The following is a 15,687-nucleotide window of genomic DNA, read 5'->3' as shown; positions in this document are numbered from 1 at the left end:
ACAGGCAAGGGTCGGTTGCGCCTAGGCGAGGGTGAGCACCGCCATCTAGGCGTGGTTAGGTGAGGCCCCCTTGACGATCCGGCATGTCCGACCCTCACCTAGGCCAGGGCAGCCTTGCCATACCACACCTAGGCAAGGGCAAGGTTCGACAAGCCCCACTAGGTGACGGCGAGGCTTGGAGAGCCTTGCCCTAACCTGGGCAAGGGTCGGTCTCACATTAAGGAGGCCAATCCTTGCCGATTAGGCGAGGGGACCTCGCCTAGATGGCTAGCACTTGTCCTCACCCAGCGCGGCGACCCTTGCCCGTGTCGATAGTCGGTGATGGCCACTAGCGAAAAGAAAAGAAAAAAAGAAAGAAAATTCAAAGTTTATTTAAAAAATTCAATAAATTCAAAACAGTTATTAGAATATTATTAAAAATATCTACGTCAACATCGATTGGCTGATCGGTGTCCATGTCGGCAATTTTCAGCCTAAATTGGGCAGATGGACTGAATTGGTACCAATGTGAATAAGTTTATGAATAAATTAGTAAAATTGAAATATTTATAACTAAATTTGTATCAATGTCATAAATTTATGACTTTTTTGATACTTTCCTATGCAGGTGTCTTCAATCTGGTCTCAGAAGTCGGAAGAGGAAACTAAAAACATCTCGATGATTATCATCTTCAGCGACGGGGTAATGAATCCGCTCTAATATTCCTAGTGTGACAACCTGAATTTTCTTTAATTTGGCCTGTTCAAATTTCCACTAATGTTTCCGCGACGTCCGAACGATTTTCCGCAAAAATCTCGGAATCTCTGAAAAATTAGCGGAAATTCGTACGGGCCACTATCGGCACATCGACGAAATGCCCGATTTATGTAATTGAAAACAAATTCTGAAAATTCAGGCTGTAACACCCAGTGGCAGAATCGACCAATGAGTCTAAAACCAAAGCCACGACTAAGATTAGAGAACTAGCGGGAATTAATTCTGATGACTCCTTCAGAAACAGTGAAGCTCGAGACTCGCATAAGACAATTAATCCTCAATCGCGCTAGTATTGCTCGATCTTATTGATAATTCTCACCACCCTCCTAAACAATGCCATAACCCCAGCCCATCGCATGGTTTCTGAAATTGGTTCCTAGTACAGGAGCATAAGAACGTCCTCCTAAATCTCTTCTTTTCGTCCGACAAGCAAAGTTTGCATTAGGTGAATATATATTCCTGATGCATCAAGATCAGTTCAGAAGTAAGCTGATCCAAACATAGCTAAGCACTAAGCAGACTCAATCTACAAGCTCACTCACCTAGAGTCAACACTGAATTTGGCCTACCTCTAAGGCCACTGCATGGAAGTTACGACTTACAAGCCAGAGAAGGAGGCTTACTGATGCTTCGACCGGAGAATCATCCTTTTCTTAACCTAAGCAATATTACCAAATATTACTTTGAACACGTCCGCGATCAAACAAGCCCATATTACATTAAGTTTTACGCCAATCGTTTGCTGATAGTTCAACTCTACCTTTTACAAAGTTAAAAGTCTGCCCGAGCTTGGGAAGACGAAGGCAACGCCATAAATGATTTTCAAACAATGACTTAACAAGCATTCAAGCGTGGCGGTTTACTACAGAATACAGGTTACACAGGCCTTGTTTGGATTGTGGATTACAATCAGCAGATGAAATCCTTAAAACTCGACCTACTCTACTGGTCCCCCCTGGATGGGAATTAATCAGTAGTCCAGCTCTGCTCCACAATCTCCCTTACTCTCCGGTTGTATTCACGCTTGTTCTCACTGAACATTCGAGTGGCTTCTGAGTTTGTAGGAGAGTTTGGATTGGGATTGCACAGCAAAGACTGCGACAAAGAACAATGAAATTACCAAAAAGGCAGATTGCTTGAGCATGACTGAGTAAATACAGATGAAGCAGTGGCATTAGTAGGAGGTCAAGGCAACTGCGAGCCAAAATAATAAGCATAGACTTGACGGTGGTCACCCTTTAACAAAGTATCCCGCAAAAGATATCAATTCATGTTCAGTTTAGAACTACAGTCGGCTCCTGGGGCAAAGATGAAAATGTAAATTCGATCATTCACCACAGCAATCAACTAAAGGAAATTCTCCTTCCCGATGTAAAAGCCAATCAAGTCTCTAAAAGAAGGTAACTTAATGATAGAGAGCACCCTCTGCGAGTCCACCCCCTAGTACTTGGTCCGGCTATCCAGATCTGATGCATATAGCAAACCCAAATTTTAATGAACTATGGGACCGGTTGGAACCCACACGACATGATAGCTGGTCAAGAAAGAAATTTCTTCGAGAGCTCGAAGACATCTTGGTAATGCCTAATCCTTAAAATTCGAGTACAAAGTGCACATTTTGTATCCGTCTTATTTTCTGCGCAACACCTTGATAACGATAGAAACACCACAATAATTTTCGATCAGGCATGATGCGAATAGGGAGGAGGATTGCACGAAGAAATATGATTCTCTCGCCACAAGGGAATGTGCACTCAATGTGAAGCAAGTTCGACATTATTTTTTACACTAGTTGTTTTCTTTTCTAAAAAGCATATGGCTCTGGTTATAACCGAAATAAATTATTGCGTGCAGCTGGTTTGGTTAGCACAGCACACGGAGTCCACACAACCCAAGAATGGCATGCATTGGACCTATATGATTCGGATGCGGTCAATAATTTTCCTATAACCAGATATTAGAAAGTTTGATTGTTACCGTAACAAAGGAACCGAAGAAGGATGTGGCATGACATGAATTATTATATATTATAAAACGCTTTTGGTGGAAAAAAAAAATGTGAACGAAAGGTCCCATCAAATTGAATTGGTCCATCAATCTAAGAAATGAAAATTCTTGATCCCTCTAATCCTATGTGCTTTTCATCGGATGTTCATCCCCTTATACTTAAAATTATGAATATTGAATATTAAAATTTTTAAGTTAGTCGCTTCAAAAAGCCTCATGTCCCAAATAATAAGAGTTAATCAATGGTGTAATATATCGATTTCTCCAACTATGCTTGTACAGATTGGATTGAGAAATAATCAAATCACATACATATAACGTATCTAACTTCATGTTTGCCCTAATGAATTGTCGTGCATGAGAAAATCCAACAACATCATATGCCCACTTTCAAAGAGTCACTCAATCCAGCCGTTAATCCCAGCAAATTCCAAGAGTCGAAAGTAACATCAAAAGATCACAGCAGAGCAAGCTTTTAACAAGAACAAACGGGCCGAAGTGAGGACGTTCTCCGCTTCAGGCAAAGTCCCTATCTTGTCGAACTCCCTCACGAGGCCTCCATCCTCTGCAATTTCAAGTGAAAATTTTATTATTTCGTGAGAAGTGTGTGGCAGAGGGAGAGATCAACTCGCTAGATACCACAGGTTATATCAGCAGCCGCACTACAGCATATTTATGTCATTCTTCATCAAAACTAAGCAGTATCTTGTAATTTTTCAGGAAAATTGACCCACAAGTTGTCAATAATGTAATTGAATTATAAATCTTTTAATTGTTTAATCAAGTCCTAAACCTCTACTAAAAGAGCAATTGAATCATAAATCTTTAAATTGTTTCAATTAAGTCCCAAATTTAATTGAGTTGGCCATTGAAACCCAAGAGGAGCTTCAAGGACGGTACTTGACGGCTATGAGCTTACTGGGGTTCTTGATGGAGAGAGCCATGTTCCATCAGGCGGTGATGTGGATGGTGGAGATATTGAGGGACGAAAGGGAAGAGCCCAGGTCCAGCCAGAAGTCCAGGGGCATTGGGGCAGGTATGGCCAGGAAGATGACCATGAGGAGGCTGAGAATAGTAGGTATGGCAAACACAATACAGCAGTCGATGACGAGCTTGCACCAGTTGGACTGTGGCGGCCCTGGTGATGGTGACGCCAGATCAGTGATAGCACGGGGCAGGACGGGGTGGGAGGCTTTCATTTGGAATTTTTGTGTTGTGTATTTGTTTTTCTAGAAGTATTTCTGGGTGAAGTTGTATTGGGACACATGAATTTGAAGGAGGAATCACGTAAGAGTGTTGCTTCCTTGACACCCCGGGACATTTAAAAAGGTAAAATCGACACCGCCGGGAGTGTCAAATCAGGTCATTGGGTCCTCATCCTCATTTGGGGATTGTAAGTCCCCGAACGAGGACAAGGGACAAGGTTGACTCATAGTCCCCGAATGAGGACAAGGGATGGCTGACTCACAATCTCCGAGTGAGGACAAGGCATGATGATGATCCTTAGGGACAAGGTTCACTCACAATCCCCAACGAGGACAAGGGATGAATGATCCTCAGGGACAAGGTTGACTCGCAATCCCCGAATGAGGACAAGGGAATGAGGACAAGGGATGATGATGATCCTCACACAATCCCCGAACGAAGACCCAAATGTATTAACGAGGTCTATCCCTACGACGAAACTATGTTTCCTCGCATATCAACATTTCTCTGCCTGCTTTAGTCTATCCAGGTTGATCATCACCCCCACATTTTTCAATGGAGTAAGTTTATGGTATTATAATCTTAGGACATCTCGTGATTTTTCCCAATCCAAGAACTCATGCCTTAGTTGAGATATTTAGACCTTATATTTTTCTTCGTTTCTGTTTTTGTAATAATAATAATAATAATAATAATAATAATAATAATAATAATAATAATAACACTTTTCACCTCAAATGGATACTATTAAGCCTAATTTCCTAAAAAAAGTACCAATTTTAACTCAGATCTAAATTCTCGTCTAAACTTTCTTCTTCTTCTTCTTTTTTTTTTTTTGGTCTCGTGAAAGAAACACAAACTTCCAGTTGGCATCCAAATCTAGCCCCTGTCGAGTTTCTATCCAAGGATGTTGTGCGACGCATCACTCAATGTGTACTGGTGGTTCACGGTTAAGCTGATGTGGAAGGATCACATATAATTCGAGAGTTTCCCCTATTTTTGGACAAAGCCGATCACGAGTTCAAGCTTCAATTTTTCTCAAGTTTTGGACATGCTCGGATCCAGCGAATTGCTCATTTGTACCATTTTTGCCCTTGGTAAGTCATTTCTTTAGTCCATTTCAATTTTTGTTGCCAAAATACAAACTTGAATGCTCACGTTCCTCCTCTTGCTTGATTTGAAAATATCCATATTCCAACAGTGGCTCCAAACAACAGCATTCGGGGGTTGTCAGGTTACAAGTGGAATGACACACCAATTCGTTAAAGGGTATCACCAAACGGAAAATTGATGAGAGTTGGATTTGATTACCGACTAAATTGATACCTAAATTAAAGTTGGTACTATTTTATGAGACAAAAAAAAAAAGATAAGCTAGAATTAGTTAGAGGTGAGCATGGTCCGGGTTAGGCCGGTCCACCCCTAACCCTAGGACCAACCCGCACAGTGTTGGTCCTCAATTTTTGGGACCGAGGACTGACCCCTATTGAGCTTGGGACCAAGGATCGGACCGACCCAATGGGTTCGGTCTGGTTCCGTAGTCAATTCAGGACCAACCGATAATTTTTATTTCATTTTTGTACTTCTTAAAAAGCGATTGAGGACCGAACTGACTTAATGGATTTGGTCCGGTTTCAAGGTCAACCCAAGACCAACCAATAATTTTTTATTTCATTTTTTTTACTCCTTGAAAGGGCAACCGAGAACCATACCGACCCAATAAGTTCGATGATGAGCAAGGTCAGCTAAGGAAGGCAAGTGATAAGGGTCAAGTGGGGTGAGCGTCGAACAGAATGAGCATCAAATGTCGAGCGGGGAGCAACAAACCAAGCGAGCATCAAGCGGCGAGCGGCACGATTGACCCAAAGAGAGTGAGGCAAGTGTCGAGCGGCGATCTTTCGATTTTGGCAAATTGAAGACTAAAAGGACAAATAAGACATAAGAGAACGAATACTAGATAAGGATGCCATAAGGTGCTTTTTTGGACACCGTGAGAACTCCTTACAAAAACATTTTCCTTATTCGTAAATTATGACTATTGACGTCATAAAAGATATTAAAAACCTAACTTATTAAAGAACAATGTAAAATTACTTGAACTTCTCACTAAAGGGCTATTTAATGTTATTGACATCGTTTATTTTAAGATTTTCTATATATATATATATAGTCAGGGTTGGTTCGGATTGGACCAATCCGGAACTCTCAGGACTGAGGACCAACCCGCACAGTGTTGGTCTAAGAATTCTAAGACCAAGGACCGACCCAATCTCCCTGGGAACCGGACTAGGACCGGCAGGGTTGGGCCGATCAAGGGTCGGTCCAGGGTTGACCCTGGACCGATGCTCATCCCTAGAATTAGTAGCCACATCACTAATTACGTTAACGTATGCATGCATATATATATGTGTGTGTGTGTGTGTGTGTATATATACATATATATTCTGACTTGAAAGGTGAATGTTGTTTAGGCAAATGTTGTTTAGTTATATGCCTGATGACTCCAAAAAAATAATCGGTAGACCATTATCACATCTTCTAGCATATCATTCAATAATGACTATGTGAAATCTTACATAACGATTTGGAGAATATATAGGCTGTTCTTAAAAATCATTTTGGATTACAAAAATGTCTACATCGGATCATACACATATTACATCTCCAATCAAGCACAATTGCATGGGGTGTTAGGCTTGCCGAGTGAAGAGAATCTGCACAAGCTATTCTCTCACGACAAGGAACGTACGATCAACGCGAAGCAAATTCAGCATCGTTTTACCTTAATTATTTTCTTTTCTAAAAAGCACGCGGCTCCGGTTATAACCGGAAGAAATTATTGCACGCACCCGGTTCGGTTAGCGCAGCACTTGGAGTCCAAACGACCCAAGAATGACATGCGTTTACATTGTACCCATATGATTTGGGTGCAGTCAATGATTTTTCCGTAACTAGATATTAAAATGTTCAGTCATTACCATAACAGAGCAACCGAAGAAGGATGTGGCACGACATGAGTTATTATATATTATAAAACGTTTTTGGTGGAATATATGGGAAGATAAGATCCCAATAAAATTGAATTGGGTCCATGAATTTAAGAAACAACAAAACTTCTTGATCCCTCTAATCCTATGTGCTTTTCATCGTTATACCCATCCGCTTATTTTCAAGTTAGTTGCTTCAAAAAGCCTCAACATCCCAAATAATAAGAGTTAATCAACGATGTAAAATATCGATTTCTCTAGCCATGCTTGTGCAGACATGAATGAGAAATAATCAAGTCCCACATACATATAACGTATTTAACTTCATGTTTGCCCTAAAGAATTATCATGCCCGAGAGAATCCATTAATAACAAACCCCCACTTGTGCAAATCCAGCCGTTGATGTCAGCCAATTCAAAGAGTCAAAATTAATATCAAAAGATCACAGCTGAGCAAGCTTTAAGCAAGAGCTACGTGCATCATCATGTACTTAATTATATGATCAAACCCGCCGAAGCGGTGACGTTCCCAGCTTTCGACAGTGTCCCAATCTTGTTAAACAGCACAACACGCTAGCAGAGAGGGTACAAAAGAACACAAAAGAGCACAAAAGAGGAAGAAAGCAAAGATATATCACAGCAGCATACCGCAGCGGATCTACTTCTTGAACTCCCACACGAGGCCTCCATCCTCTGCAATTTCAAAGTGAAAAATGTATTATTTCGCGAGACGTTTGTGTGGCAGGGGGAAAGATCAACTCGCTAGACAGACAATAACGTGGTTATATCAGCAGCAGCACCACAGCAAGTCCATGTCCTTCATCATCAAAACTAAGCAGTATCTTGTAATTTTCCATGAAAATTGCGCCACCACAAGTCCTAAATAATATAATCGGTTTGTAATTGTTTAATCAAATCCTAAACCTCTATCAAAAGGGTAATTGAATTGTAAATCTTTCAATTGATTCAATTAAATCACAGATTTTATAATAAAAAAATTGCAATTTATACAATGAATAATTTTATAATTTGATTGCACCTTTCGATAAAAATTTAGAACTTAATTGAATAGAATGAAAAGTTTAGGACTTAATCACTGTCCTTACATCAATCTGGGTTTAGCAGTGTAATCGCTGTCCTTACATCAATACTTTTTAGGCCAGCAGTTTATAAGGGGTGAAATTGGCGCATTGGTGTCCCTGGAATGCGAGGAATGCCGGGGGTGGTACTGTCGCTGAAGTTGGTGATTGCTGGAGGTCCTAAAAAGTAGCGTTTGCTACATAGCACGCGAGGAGCAGGAGCACCCTGGATAGACACCGCCGAACAATGACGTGACGTCGAGCGAATCGATGGAGACCCGAAGGAAAACGATGGGAACACCCATGCCGCAACTTTCGCCCGCTTCCCGTAGCTATAACGTAATTCTGTACTCCTTCTGTATTTCATCGTCTAAACCTCGATCTGTGTCAGAAAGAATGAGCAATTATTTCGAGAACGGAATCGGGGAAGTAGACCGTTATAATTTAATACAGAAATAATTTTGAAAAGTCAAAAAAGAGATGAACGAGATTATCATCAGTCAATCGAAAATCAAAACTAGAAAGAAAGAAGGAAAGGATAGGATCAACGCCGGGGTAATTCCCGCTCAGTTGGAAAAGAGAGGAGGCGGGCACAGCTGGGACCCGCCTGGGACGTTCGCAGCTGGAGGCAATGAAAGGCGAATCCGACGGGAAAGACACCCACCGCCCCCTAATCGCTCCACCCCGTCACGTGAAGGAAACAATGGGAACGAACAGCTCCCACTCCCACCCCAAGCAACTTTAATACCGTAGGAAGTTACACGTTGATGTTTCAATTTTTGCAATTCACACCCTAACTTTGTGGAAATTGGTGATAATGGGTGCCAATTTTGACTAAATCATTCTTATATATCTGATCACTTAACTATACAAGACTAGTCACGCATTGATACTGTATCGTAGAGTGATCGATGATTAGCTTGTACCTATTAGGCGACGGTGGTGATGCCGGATTGTTATTCGCAACAAATGGAATGGTCTAGAGGTTTTTTTTTTTTTTGGCCGTTGGGGGATTATTGGGACGGGTGCTGTTCTTCTTCTTTCGAGGAGCATGCACGTTATAAAGGTGCAAAATTGGGGCATCGATGTTGTTTCTTTTGTAAGTACACGAGGGAGTTGGCAGACGATGGACAGGCCCCACAAACTTTGTGAAGGAGGATACATCCCACTGAGTTACATTCCGCGTTAATTCCGGTTAAACTCTTTCGGCAACTTTAGTCACATGCTCTCACATAAGATACACTTTTGGAATTATTCTTCTACTTTTATATAAGGGTTAATACCTTCAAAAAACCCCAAATTGGTACACCTGTGACAAATTTATCCCAAACTATTTTTTTAACCATCAAAAACCCCAAACTGGTACATATGTGACAGATCTACCCTCCGTTAGCTTCCATTCGATTTTTCCGTTAATTTTGCTGACGTGGTTGCTAACGTGGCAAGCCATGTGGAAAATCATAAGTTTAATACCATTAAAAACTTCAAATTTGTATATTTATGACAAATTTACCCCAAATTGATATATTTACGACAAATTTACTCTAAATTAATTTTTTTTTTTTTAACCCGGGGAACCTCCGAACGCCGCTATGCGAGAGTAAACCCTGGAGCGCCGGGGGCCCCCACCGCTGACCCCCAAGCGCGGTAAGTCGTGCGTTATGCATTGAAGCATCGCTTCCACGAAGGTTCGAACCCTTGCCCCTGCGTTTGGGGTACCAAGCCCTAACCAACACTTCCACCGCGGGCGATGGTCTCTAAATTAATTTTTTCAATCATAAAAAACCTAAATTGGTACACGTGCGGCACATTTACCATCTTTCAATTTTCCCAAATTTGACTGAATTGTGATATCCAATCAATTTTATTTTCCGGATTACTCTAACATTGCCTTCATATCATTAATACTTGATTTTTTTTTATTGAAATCATTATTACAAAACTATTCAAAGGCTACCAGATGTGCACTTCATTCTTGTGCCGAGAAGATGCCCATTAACTAAAAGATGGACAGATCGCTTGCGCACATATACAAAAGAATCACACTCAAAGCACACCTGAAATTAGCGACAAACATAAGTGATTTTGGTTCCGGCATTTCAACGAGTATGTGATGTACGAGTCATTTATACCATTCACATGCAAGTTTCATGTTAAAATTTTGACACTTACGATTCAAGGTAGGAAAACCATGTGGGGCTGAGACATATAAACATAAAACCAAGTTTGTCACAAACAAAAAACGAGTGAAGTAATCACAATATGTGCACTTCTTTTGTATATGTGCATAAGCGATCTGTCCATCTTTTAGTTAATGGGCATCCTCTCAGCACAAGAATGAAGTGCACATTTAGTAGTTTTTGAATATTTTCTAATAATGATTCCAATAAAAGAAAAAAATTAAGATTTAATGATATTGAGGCAATGTTAAAGTAATCCGAAAAATAAAATTGATTGGATATCACAACTCAGTCAAATTTGGGAAAATTGAAAGATGGTAAATGTGCCGCACGTGTACCAATTTAGGTTTTTTATGATCGAAAAAATTAATTAGAGTAAATTTGTCGTAAATGTATCAACTTGGGGTAAATTTGCCATAAATATATCAGTTTTGGGTTTTTAATGGTATTAAACTTATGAATTTTCATATGACTTGCCACGTCAGCAATCACGTTAGCAAAATTAACAGAAAAATCGAACGGAAGCTAACGGAGGGTAGATCTGTCACATATGTACCAGTTTTGGATTTTTGGCGATAAAAAAAATAGTTTAGGGTAAATTTGTCATAGGTGTACCAGTTTGGGGTTTTTTAGGGTATTAACCCTTTATATAAATATATGCTTATTTGCAACATGATTGGAGTTCCAAGCAATAAATCGTTATTGCCTTTTTGAGAATATTGTCACGATTGTTAATTTATTTTTAAAACTCATACATTTTAATCTTATTGTCGCCAGGCCTCGAGTTTTTTTTTTTTGTGGCCCAAGAAACCCGCGCACCATATCAACACGGATAGCCCGAAAGGCTCGAGGTAATGGGGGGTAAATTCTGGGGGCAACACATGCTAGCCACGACACACGTGCCACCGGATAAGTCACTCTGCGACGCCCGGAAATCGAACTCCTCCCCCTTGTGTTAGGGGGAGAAGCTCACCACCAGCAGCGGCGCCACCAGGTGGGTGGTGTCGCCAGGCCTCAAGTGGCTATATGTAAAAACAAGAAAAAGAACAGCCTAGCGAATGCATTCTCTTAACAAGTTTTTAATAAGATTTTTTTACCTAGAATTTTCATTATTCATTAAGTTGACTATTTTGGTTGCGTTTGTTTGTATTTCTATTCAAAAATTGTTAAGGAAACAAAATAGAAAAAACTATTTCTGTTGGGAAACAGAAATAGAAAAAACTATTTATGTTCCGGGAAATAATTTGTGACCAAAAAACGCGTTTGGTAAACTTATTCCGGGAATAAATAAAAAAAAAAAAACAAAACACATTTGGTAAATTTATATTCTTTTTTTATTTCTTTTAATTTTTTAATATTTTAATTCTATTTTTTTCTTTCTTTTTTCTTTTTCTTTTTTTTCCTTCTTTTGGCCGGTCGTCGGCCTCGGCCTATGGCCGGCGACCAACCGACGAGCCCGGCTCGCCCGGCCACGGCGAGGCTCGACCTCAACTTGGCTAGGCGAGCTCAGGTTTGCTCGGATCCGGCAAGGCCGAGCTCGCCCTAGTGACCGGTGAGGCCCGGTGAGGCTCGGCGGCGCGGGCGAGGTTGGGCGTGGGGCAAGGCTAGGCGAGCTCGGCCTCACCGGATCCGGGTGAGCTCGAGCTCACCCAGCTAAGTCGAGGCCAAGCCTCGCTAGGGGCCGGCGACACTCCGATGAGGTCACCGGCCCTCGACGGCTAGTCGCCGACCATGGCCGAGGCCAGCGACCAGCCAAAGAAAAAAGAAGAAGAAAAAAAAAGAAAAGAAATGAAATGAGAGATAAAATTTGTTCTTAAAAATTATTCCGAAAACAAAAAACATATTTTTCTTGTTGTTTGTTTCTGTTCCAAATGTGTTCCTAAAAACAAAAACAAAAATAGATTTTGAACAAAAACGCAAATAAACACGTTTACGTTTTTTTTTTGTTTCCCTTAATAAAAAATAGAAATTTTGTTTATAAACAAAAAAAAAGAACATAAAATAAACAGGCCCTCTTTCTCTCTCTCTTTTATTTTTTGCGGGGGGTTAGGGGTGGAGGAGGGCACTTGGAAAAGTGGAGCAAGATCATTCTTCAAAAACCTAGGGAAAGACATGATTTTGCCGTGTCATTGCTTTCGCCACTTGACATTGTCCATCGAGGTACAATTTTAGCCGATGTGAATGTACACGTCACACGTGGTGATGGATATCAAACGCCTAAAAGCAAAATTTGACTTCCACTGTAATTCGGTCAAAGATTATTTACTGAATTACGGGCTGTTCTCTCTCTCTCTCTCTCTCTCTCGGAAACGTGTGGTTGCACCGTTTCTGGTATGCCGAGGAAAACTTCCTTGTTTGATTCCTTAATAGCCAATAGAAAATCTTGTTCTTTTTCTTTTCTAATAGAAAATCCTTTTTAAGATTTTGTTTGACTTCTTTATAAAATTATATAAGAGTGATAGATTATCTTGTAAGAAATTGTGGGGCTAATTACTATGTGAAATACTGAGTATAATTGGAATTGATAAACACTAAAACTATTTGAGTAACTCGAGTATATCACTTGATCTATAATGATATTTTTCGTTATTTTTCCCGTGGACGAATCACGTAAATTTAATATCCAATATATTTTAATATTTTATTTATTTTATTATTCGATGGCTTGTTTCCGCAACAAAAAAAAAAAATTACTTTCCCACATATTTTATTTTAATTGATGCTTCGTCATAGATCCATTTTGGGTTTTGGCATGCTAGACCGCTAAGGTGTCTCTAACAACTTACATTTATTTTTTGTTCTTTTAGATCCTTGATCATTCCGGAAAACTTAAACTTTTTAAAATATCTAAACATTAACGCCAGAAGTAATTCTTTCATTCATTTTCAAAGTTTGAAAAATATTTTAAATTCTGGCACGAAAATTAAAGAACAATGAGTCTTTTGGCTTTTGAAAAGTGTAAACACGCGTACAAATTACATTTTGGCGTCTCATATGAAGTTGACGTCGCATCCGCCTCGCCCATTGCCTCTACCGTGCGACAAAACCGCGATTAACAATGCCATGTGTTCCCTTAATCTCTCTCTCAACTGGCTCTGTCTTGCCCTCTCTTTCGCACGACAAACCACACCGCCACCGCCGCCACCTCCAACCTTGTCCAAGAACAAGCCCAAGCCCCTCATCGTTCGTGACCCCAAGCCCTCCCTCAACCCCTGCATCCTGGAGGTCCCTCACGGCTCCGATTTCGTCGCCTCCCGAAACTTCACCAGATCCGGGGAGAACAACCCTTGCCTTGGCCGTGAGGGTTGAGCTAGATCCGGCAAGGCCGACCCTCGCGTATGATGGGCAAAGGCCGCAACACCTCACCAGTGTCGTTGCCTCCCAAAGCCTCGCTAGATCCGGCAAGGGCGCCCCTCGGCCCTAGCCACGAGGGTCAAGCCCTTGCAGTATCCGACGAAAGTGACACTCGCCAGCCACAGGGACACCCTCGCCGGCCCTCACGTGTGGCTGGCTAAAAGGAAAGAAAAGATAAAAAAGTGAAAAAAAGAGACAAAAATGGGGAAGAAGAAAGATAAACGAAGGAGAGAGAGGGGGTTGCAGAAGGCGGGCCGGCGAGCGACGCTACCTAATTTTTTCTCCGTACATATAACATGTCTCTTCCAGATGAATCATTATGCACGAGAAAATCGGATAACCTCAAAGCCTTCACATGTTCATCAACACAGAGTCACTCAGATCCGGCCATTGATGTCCGCCAAATCAAAGAATCGAAAGTAATATCAGAAGATCACAGCTGAGCAAGCTTTTAAGCAAGAGTTACATGCATCATGTACATACGATCAGACTCACGAAAGTGACAAGAGCACAAACTAGAGAGAAACAAAGAAAAATTATATAATAAAGCCACGCTATACTGCATCTGCTTGTCGATCTACCATATGACCCCTCCATCCTCTGCAATGTCAAAGGAAAAAATGCGTTATTTCATGAGACGTGTGTATGGCAGAGGGAAAGATAAGCATGCTAGATAGACAATAACATGACACATGGTATCACAGGTTATATGTCTTAGACTACTTCGAGCACGTGAAAGCAAAACATGTTCTCAAAGAATGAGCCAAATACATCAGCACCACAGCAAATCCATGTCATTCTTCATCAAAACTAACCGGTAACAGTAAGTCGTAATTTTCCAGGAAAACTACACCACATGGCCTAAATAATGACATGGAGTCCTAAAACTTTACCAAAGGTGCAATTGAGTCCTAAATTAAGTGAAAAGTTTAGGACCTAATTGCATTTCTTACAAGAATTTGGGTCTTGCAGTGTAATTTTTCCATGATTTTTCTTACCAGAGTACAGTGAAGATGTCGGGCTCGCATTGTAAGGTGCCACCGAGGATCATCCAATCACTGCCGTCCTCGCTGTTGTTCGGAGCCGTAAAGGTGACGTCCATGCATGAGAAGTACACGTCAAACACAGGCACCCACAGCCACAGACCCAAGTGCAGCCTCCGCTTGGCTTTCCCAACCACGTTGATGGTCACCACCCCGTCCTTCAACGAGCGGACCAGTCCCTTAATGCCCAAGTCATTGACGATCAACAGCGTCGACAGGGCCTCAGCTCGCACTGTTGTCAAGTTGCAGGGCCCCTGAGTGAAGGCCGGAATGCGGGATGGACGGGAGAGAGTGAGTTCGGCTCCAAAGCTCAAGAGGAGCTTCATGTGGGTGTATTTGACGGCGATAAGCTTACTGGGGTTCTTGACGAAGAGAGCAATGTTCCACTGGGTGGTGACATGGGAGGTGGAGATATCGAGAGACGAAAGTGAAGAGCCCGGGTCGAGCCTGAACTCTGGCGGCATTAAAGCGGGTATTGCCAGAAAGATGACCATGAGGAAGGCGAGAAAAGTGGGTACGGCATATACGAGACAGTGGCTGATGATTGGCTTGTACTTGTTGCGGGGCGGCGGCACTGGTGAAGGGGGCGCTGGATCGTCATTCGCAGAGGGCGGAGTGGCTTGAAGGGTCGTCATTTGGAATTTTCGCGTTGCGTTGAGTATTTCTTCACTTTTGGGACTCCAAAGCGAGAAAAAAAAATGAAGGAGGTGTCAAGAGGAGAGGTCTTGCCACCTATTTATGGAGGAGGCTGCATACTATCTCCCACCTAGAAAGACTGACCTGAAAGAAAGACAGGACTGCCTTCAAATATTTAATTTCCTCCTCTCTCCTCTGATGGGAGCCATTCTCTCTCCTGTAATGGGCGGGGGCGGGTGGGTCCCATCAAAGGGGAGCCATTCGAGAGGAGTGTTCCTCTCTCTCCTGTAATGGGAGCCATTCGAGAGGGGAGAGAGGTGGGAAGAAAGCGATGCGCTTAATGGGCGGGGGCGGGTGGGTCCCATCAAAGGGAGGATTCATTAGAGCGAAGAATTAAGGATTTGAGGTCCTTCCGTCCACCCGCCATTTCTAGCCCAT

This window comes from Eucalyptus grandis, chromosome 3 (genome assembly GCF_016545825.1).
Source record: "Eucalyptus grandis isolate ANBG69807.140 chromosome 3, ASM1654582v1, whole genome shotgun sequence".
NCBI classification, from domain to species: Eukaryota; Viridiplantae; Streptophyta; class Magnoliopsida; order Myrtales; family Myrtaceae; genus Eucalyptus; species Eucalyptus grandis.
This window is presented reverse-complemented; position numbering follows the sequence as displayed.